General features: G+C 56.4%; 2 protein-coding genes across 4 annotated transcripts in view; one reads left to right on the forward strand and one right to left on the reverse strand.

Annotated features, from left to right (window-relative positions):
- C20H16orf74 (chromosome 20 C16orf74 homolog) overlaps nt 1–611 on the reverse strand; it is a 45,805-nt gene extending 45,194 nt beyond the window's left edge. The window contains exon 1 of one of the 2 annotated variants that reach the window (XM_028841078.2): nt 381–611. The gene's annotated coding sequence lies outside the window, so the exon portion shown is untranslated. The remainder of the gene's footprint in view (nt 1–380) is intronic. The other variant, XM_077987044.1, reaches the window with a different exon arrangement.
- COX4I1 (cytochrome c oxidase subunit 4I1) overlaps nt 1–7,917 on the forward strand; it is a 240,267-nt gene that overhangs the window by 181,603 nt on the left and 50,747 nt on the right. The window lies entirely within an intron of this gene.

Raw genomic sequence — 7,917 nt, forward strand, 5'->3', positions numbered from 1 at the left:
CCGCCCCCCGCTGGGCTGCCTTCCAGCTCTCAGGAATGGCATTCTGGTCCATTCCCAAGGAACTCGTGACGGTGCGGGGTGGCCGGTGGGGAGTGGGGGCCAGAGGCTTCCGCGCGGGGACACACCCCCACCGCGGGTGCAAGTTGCACAGCGCCGCCAGAGCCGGGCCAAGTTTCCTAAAGCCTGTGTCTTCGCAGCAAAGTCTACAAGAAGTTGGGGGGATGCCCGGGCCCGCGTGGGTCCCCCACCGCCCCCCGAGCCGCGCCCCTGCAGCGGCTGGAGCTTGCGGGGCGTGGACGCCGCCCGGCAGGGGCCGCGTTGCTCGAGGAAGCCGGGCGTCCAGGAGAAGGGGCGGCGGGCACGAGGCGCGGGGCACTCACCGCTTCCTTCCTGGTGGGCTCACTGCGGAGCCGCGCCCGGGGCGCGCGAGGCCCGCCCGGGCGCTGGTGGTGGCGGCGGCGGTCTGGCTCGGGGGGCCGCGGCGACGAGCCTGCAAGAGAGAGCAGCGGGGGTCATGGCCCGGCCGGCGCTCGGGCCGCCGCGCGCCTCCCGCGGTCCCGCCCCGCTCCTGGAGGGCGGCGCTGACTGCAGCCGCCGGGCCGCGGGCGCCAGGATTGCACGGGCCGGGCGCGGGGCGGAGCGGGCCCGCCCGCCGTCTCCCTGGGGAGCGTGCCAGGACCCGCCCGGCGCCCTCGGCGGCGGTCCCGACCCCTCGCTGCTCGCCTGTTTCCTCCCGCTAGGCCCTGGGAGGTCCCGGGGCAAGTTTGGGCTCCCCACCGTGCGCCCCTCTCCGGGGCTGTGTGCCGGGCTCCCTGCGGCCGTGCACCCCAGCCCTGGGTGGTGAAAAGGGGCACCAGGGTTCCTCCCATACTGGGGGGCCCGGCTCCAGTGAACCTCGCTGCCCGGATGCGAAGAGGGGAGGCGAGGACAAGAAGCTCCCCCGCCCCATCTCGCCGTCTGCAGCCGCCCTCCCCTGGTGCAGGACCCCAGGCACTGGTAGACAGTGCCCCTTCCCTGTGGCTCCGGCTGTGGGGGTTCCCTTTTGCTCTCCAAGCAAGCCTTTGCACCCCACTTTCGGGGTGAACCTGGGGTTGCACCCTACAAGGAGGTCAGGGCTTGCATTCTGACCCCCCGGGAAGCTTCAGGTGTTTGGCGATGACCTTGATAAGCTTCAGGGAGAGGAATCGCCCAGCTCCCCACGGTGTGGACACAGAGGTCTTTTGGCCAGATGGGCTTCTTAGGAGGCACACTCCCTCCATCAGCCCTACCTGTGTGGAGGCCTCTGCAGACACCTGCCCAGTGGGGCAGGAGGAACAGAAAGATGCCTGCCCTGTGCTTTCCATGTCATTGTTACAAGCCTGTGGTACCCTCTCCACCCTACAAGCCCAAGGTCTCCACACCCCGTGCCCTATATATTTCTGGAGGCTTAGAAGGGGAAACTGAGTCACAGAGCAGGAAAGTGACATTCCTTTGGTGAATGTGGCAAAGAGTTGCAGGAAATGGAGTCATCGTCCTAGCCGTGTGCTGTTGCTTGAGTCATTCCCAAAAATGGAGCGATCTTTAGATTCCCCTGACCTTATAGAGTCCAGACCGACAGGCAGGAAATGTATCATGTCCCCCACTCCCCCGCCTCTAACAAAGAGAAGGGGCAGGACGTTCCTTCCACTCGTCCACCCTCCAGAGGCAGGATGGGACCTGCTGCTGGCTGGTGCTGGGGTGGTGGGCGTGCCCATCAAAGCTGTTGCCCCAACTGCTGGGCTGGGGGAGGCCTGTGCAGGTGGCTGTCTGCTGAGGGCACATCCCTGGGGAGGGGCTAGAAAGCCAGGAAGAGCTCAGAGACTTCAGGGCAGGATGGGGAGGGGGCTCAACAAGCTGGCTGTGGGCAAATCATCATGCCTGGCTGTGTGCCGTCCCTTCGCTGGGTGTGGGGAGGCAGGGACCAGACCTAGGCTCCTGAGGAACTGAGAGGGACAAGCCTAGGCAACTAAGAATGAAGGCTCCGAGACCCCACGGCACAGTGTCTCCCTCTGTCAGTCACCTCCCAGCCCAGCTGTGCCTGCCCTGGAGCCAGGTTCCCTTTCATGATTGTGCAGATTTGATTCATATCTATCTCCCCTGCACTGCCAGTTCCTGCCCTTCCCAGGGACTCCCTGCGTCCCAGCCCCTCAGGAGTAAGGGGTCCCTGGGGAAGTGCAGCACCTCCTGAACGTCCCAAGGGGCCATTTCCTGGGCTGCTGAGCGTCCTATGTCCTGCTCCTCTCCAGGGAGCTTTGGGGCAGAGCCGCTGTGAACTGTCTCCTCTAATGGTGGCCGCAGAAGTCCCTAGGGATGACAGGCAGTTGCCCTCACCCTGCCTTCTTATTCTGGAAGGGTGCAGAAGGGATGACACTAGTGGAGATCAGCTTTTCTCTGGGCTTCTGTTTCCTCAAAGGAGAACTGAGGATTTCCTTATTTATCAGGTTATGTATTTAACCTGACGCCAACTGTGCAGGCAGCCCTCACGTCACTGCCTGTTCATGACAACCCTCTCAGGTGTGGGGCCTGAGACTTAGGGAGGTCACAGGTCATGGGTCTCCCAGTCAGCGAGGAGTGCCTTCTGACGGCTCGTCTCCACTCCTGCGCTCTCCTGCCTCCAGCGGAGACAGGAGCTGCTCATCCCAGCGGAGTTTGGCCCAAGCCTCAGCCCTGGGGGAGGGGACGCTGCAGTAATGAGTGGAGGCTGAGGAGGATGTGTTTTGTCAACTGTACAGACTGAGATGAGGAATGGAAAGAATCCGACTGCCTCCTCCCCCAGGAGGCTGCTGCCGTGAGAACAGTGGGTTCACACTCCAGCATCACTTTCCCAGCGTCCGCGCTGTCGGCATCTGTGCCGGTCACCCTTTGTGCTGGGGGCTGTCCTGCGCACTGTGGCTGCTGAGCATCATCCCTGGCCTCTACCTACAAGGTGCCAGGAGAGCCATTCCTCAAAGTCATGACAACCAAAAAATATCTCCCAACATTGCCACCTGTCCCCTGGGAGCACCATGCTCTTGACTGAGAACCCCTGAGTATTTTCCAATAGTTCCCGGCCCTGACTGCATGCCAGGATCACCTGGCGAGCTGACAAATAAATAAATAAAAATGAATGAAGCAAATACCCAGGCCCTGGCCTTGCCCCATGGGCTCTGATTTAATTGGCCCAGGTAGGGCCCAGGTATGGGTGTTATGTAAAAACCCCTAGGTGAAGCCAGGTGTGGTGGCTCATGCCTGTAATCTTAGCACTTTGGGAGGCTAAAGTGGGAGGATTGCTCAAGTCCAAGAGTTTGAGACCAGCCTGGGAAACATGGTGAGACACCCCCACACACACACACACACAACCCCTGCCGTCTCTACAAAAAAATACAAAGATTTGCCAGGTATAGTGGCGCATGCTTGCAGTTCCAGCTACTTAGGAGGCTGAGGTGGGAGGATTGTTTGAGCCTAGGAGGTCGAGGCTGACCCAGGTGATGTTAATAGTTGGCTCTGACAGAGAATTTTAAATCTAGCAGCAGAGAGCCCACCTGCATGTCACTTTCCTGGCAGCCAGGTGAGGTGCCTGCCTGAGGAACTCGATCTTCATCTTGGGGGTGGGGGCTGGTAGCGGGCAGCTGCTAGTGGGGATCCCTGAGCTCTGGGAGGAGAGTCCTGCTCAGCAGCCTCACCTTGTCCCACCACCTGGGAAGAGCTGCAGGGAGCACTGAGCCTGCAGACCCCGGAGACGAGGCCAGGGCTGCAGCCCCACACCTGCCTGTGATCAGAATCCCCTAGAGTGCAGGGAAAGGCAGACGCTGGAGGCTGGGATTCTTCAGGTGTGGGGTGCAGGACGGGAAGGTAGGCCCCTGACACCAAAGCCCTCTGAGTCCTTCCTTCTCAGACCTGGAGACTCGGTCTGCAGAGGAAGTAGGAGAATTAGAACAATTTCTCCCCCACCCTGTCTCCCCTTGGGGATTAATGGTTGGGAGAGTAGCTTCCTGTGCACAGTTTGACAAGAGCTCTACACATTTACTGGCGCCTATCAGGCACCACTCCAGGCCCTGAGAATACAGCGGCTGAGAGAGACAGGCCAAACCCTGCCCCTCGTGGGTATCAGCGCCTGAGTGCTACGGGGAAAACGTTTACAGCGGAGGCTGTAAAGGGTGGGGATGGGGACTCAAAATTGTAGACAGGATGGGCAGGAAAAAGCCTCTATGAGCCAGTGATTGTAGAGGAAGCCCTGGCAGGTACAAGGGAGCTGCTCTGTGGATGTCAGGAGGAAAAGCTCCCAGGAAAGTTCTGGGTTCAGGGTGCAGGACAAGGAGGAGCACCCTGCAGCCACACCCCACTCTGCAGGGACCCGAGCCCAGGGGTCATCACCTCCTAGGGGTCCTGCAGGGTGGAGAGTGGGGCCAGGAGGGAGACCGTCTTCCCATTCACAACTCCCCACATCCTACCAACACGTGGTGCACCTGTGACATTTGGTTTCCCATTCAACAATGGTTTCTTTTGGTTTGGTTTTGTTTTTGAGACAGAGTCTCACTCTGTAGCCCAGGCTGCAGTGCAGTGGCGCGATTTCTGCTCACTGCAACCTCCGCCTCCTGGGTTCAAGCGATTCTCCTGCCCCAGCTTCCTGAGTAGCTGGGAGTATAGGTGCGTGCCACCACGCCTGGCTAATGTTTTGTATATTTAGTAGAGACAAGGTTTCGCCATGCTGGCCAGGCTGGTCTCGAACTCCTGACCTTGTGATCCGCCCGCCTCAGCCTCCCAAAGTGCTGGGATTACAGGCGTAAGCCATTGCGCCCAGCCCAACAATGGTTTCTTAAGCAGGGTGGAGGGTTAAAGGTGGCTGCAGGCCAGACACAGTGCTGAGATCACACCACTGAACTCCAGCCTGGGTGACACAGTGAGACCCTGTCTCAAAAACAAAAAATAAATAAACAAAGCCAAACAAACAAACAAACAAAAAGAAGTACAGGGCCGGGCACAGTGGCTCACACCTATAATCCCAGCACTTTGGGAGGCTGAGGTGGGCAGATCACCTGAGGTCAGGAGTTCGAGACCAGCCTGGCCAATGTGGTGAAACCCTATCTCTACTAAAAATACAAAAATTAGCCAGGCCTGGTGGCACATGCCTATAGCTCCAGCTACTTGGGAGGCTGAGGCATGAGAATTGCTTGAACCCAGGAGGTGGAGGTTGCAGTGAGGCAAGAACGCATGACTGTACTCCAGCCTTGATGACAGAGTGAGACTCTGTCTCAAAAAGTACAGGCTCTGGGGAGACAGGCCCCAGGAGCGGGGTTGGCAGGGGGAACAGGCAAGGATGCCCCATCCATGCAGGAGGCTCAGCCTGTGGCTCCGCAGCCCCCGCTCTGAGATGCCCCCTCCTCATGCCCCACACCGGCCTCCTGAGTGTCCCCAAACATCGGCGCCCTCTATCCCCACCCTGTGTCCTCACAGCTCTGCCTCCCTCAGGGCTGAGGGTTCCTCTTGCAGCAGCGGGAGCTGAGTCTCTTACCACTGAGCCCTATGCCTGAGCCCCTGGCACACACTGGTGTATCGAGCGGCGTCAGCGTGGGGCCCAGGGATATCAGAACAGCCTCTGCCTGACTTTCAGATGGATGGAATGAACCTCACTTTGTCTTCCTGGGAGCAGCCATGGGGGAGCGAGGTGGCAGGGATCTGGAATCCCCTGACCTGGGTTGAAGCCTCAGCAGCCCCTCCTGGGCTGTGTGAGACCTTAGCGATGTCATTTGGCCTCTCTGAGTGTCAGTGTCTCACCCCAGCATGGGCTGAGGAGAACCACTCAGAGGACCGCTGTGAAGATGGAGTGAGCGTGAGTGTAAATTCACCATGAAGTCGAGGGAACCAGAGAAATCATAACTAGTATTTGTTGTGAGCTGCCTAAGTTCCAGGCACTACTTCAAATGCAAACTTTGCATAGACTTCTGAGGTCAGTACTATTTTGGTTCCCCTTTTGCAGATGAAGTGACTGATGCATGGAGTGGTGTCCTCACTTTTGCCGAGGTAAGTGGGGGTCAGAGCCTGGGTTCCCGTTAGGCAGTCTGATTGGGGATTCTCACTGTGCTGTCCCTCAGTGGACATGGATCAGAGTCACACACAGTGGCCGCCCAGGTGTTAAAGGGACAGGAAACAGACTCAAGCAAGCCCAGGCCATTGTACCTAGCACAAAAAGCATGTCCCAACAGAGGGGATAGTCGGCCACATCATCAAAATAGCAACACCCTATCTTTAAAAATAAAAATAAAAATAAAAAGACTCAGGAGGCTGAGGCAGGGAATAGCTTGAACCTGAGAGGTGGAAGTTGCAGTGAGCCGAGATCGTGCCACTGCACTCCAGCCTGGGCAACAGAGTGAGACTCCATCTCAAAAAAAACAAAAACAAAAACAAAAACCAAAAAAACCCCAAAAGACTGGGCTGGGTGCAGTACCTCACGCCTGTAATGCCAGTAATTTGGGAGGTCAAGGTGGGAGAACGACTTGAGCCTGGGAGTTCCAGACTAACTTGGGCAACACTGGGAGACCCCGTCTCTACAAGAAGTAAAAAATTAGCCAGGCATGGTGGTGCGTGCCTGTGGTCCCAGCTACTCAGAAGACTGAGGCAGGAGGATCATTGGAGCCCAGGAGGTAGAGGCTGCAGTGAGCTATGATCGCACCGCTGCACTCCAGCCTGGGCAACAGAGCGAGACCCTGTCTCAAAAACAAAAACACCACTGGGCAGAAGATTTCAGTAGATATTTCACCAAAAAAGATATACAAATGGTCAACACACACGTGAAAAGATGCTCAGCATCATTAGTCATCGGGGAAATGCAAATCAAAACCACAGTGAGATCCCATTTCATACACACTAGGATGGCTGTGATTTTTTTAAAAAAGAAAACAAATATTGGTAAGGGTGGGTAAGAATGCTTAAATTACTGCTGGGAAGGTAAAATAATACAGCCACTTTGGAAAACAGTTTGGCAGAATCTTAAAAAGTTAAGCATTTATTTACCACGCGACCCATCAATTTCACTTCTAGGTACTACCCAAGAGAACACATGGTCATACAAAGACTTAGACACACGTGTTCACAGTGCTTGACTCGCAGTAGCCACAGATGGAAACAAGCCGACTGTGGGTTGTGGGTCAACGAATGAACGGATAAACCAAATGTGGTCCAGCCAGATGATGGCGGATGTTTTTGTTTTTGTTTTTTTGTTTTTGCTTTTTGGGGAAGACAAGGTCTCACTCTGTCACCCAGGCTGGAGTGCAGTGGCATGATCTTGGCTCACTGCAGCTTTGACCTCAAGTGATCCTTCCACCTCAGCCTCCTGAGTAGCTGGGACTGCAGGCCTGCTGCACCACCACGGCATTTTGTATACAAAAATACAGTAAATTTTGTATTTTTTTGTAGAGATGAGGTTTCACCATGTTGCCCAGGCTGGTCTGGAACTCCTGGGCTCAAGCGATCTGCCCGCCTTGGCCTCCCAAAGTGCTGGGATTACAGATGTGGGCACCCGTGCCCGGACTATGAGTATTATTCAGCCATAAAAAGAAATAAAGTGCTGATACATGCTACAATGTAGATAAACCTCAAAAACACACTTAAGGAAGCCAGTCACACAACTCTACATACGGTATGGCTCCATTTATATGGAATGTCCAGAACAGGCAAGTCCTTAGCGACAGAGAGCACATGGGTTGTTACCTGGGACTGAGGCTGGGAAGGAGGAGGGCATGCACAGGGGCAGAGAGGCCTGTCAATTCACTGAAAGTATTGAATTGAATACTTAAAACAAGTGAATTTTATGGCATGAAAATGCCTCCTTGCTGGATGCAGTGGTTCAGGCCTGTAATCCCAGAACTTTGGGAGGCCAAAGTGGGCAGATCATGAGGTCAGGAGTTTGAGACCAGCCTGGCC

This window comes from Macaca mulatta, chromosome 20 (genome assembly GCF_049350105.2).
Source record: "Macaca mulatta isolate MMU2019108-1 chromosome 20, T2T-MMU8v2.0, whole genome shotgun sequence".
Classification (NCBI taxonomy): domain Eukaryota; kingdom Metazoa; phylum Chordata; class Mammalia; order Primates; family Cercopithecidae; genus Macaca; species Macaca mulatta.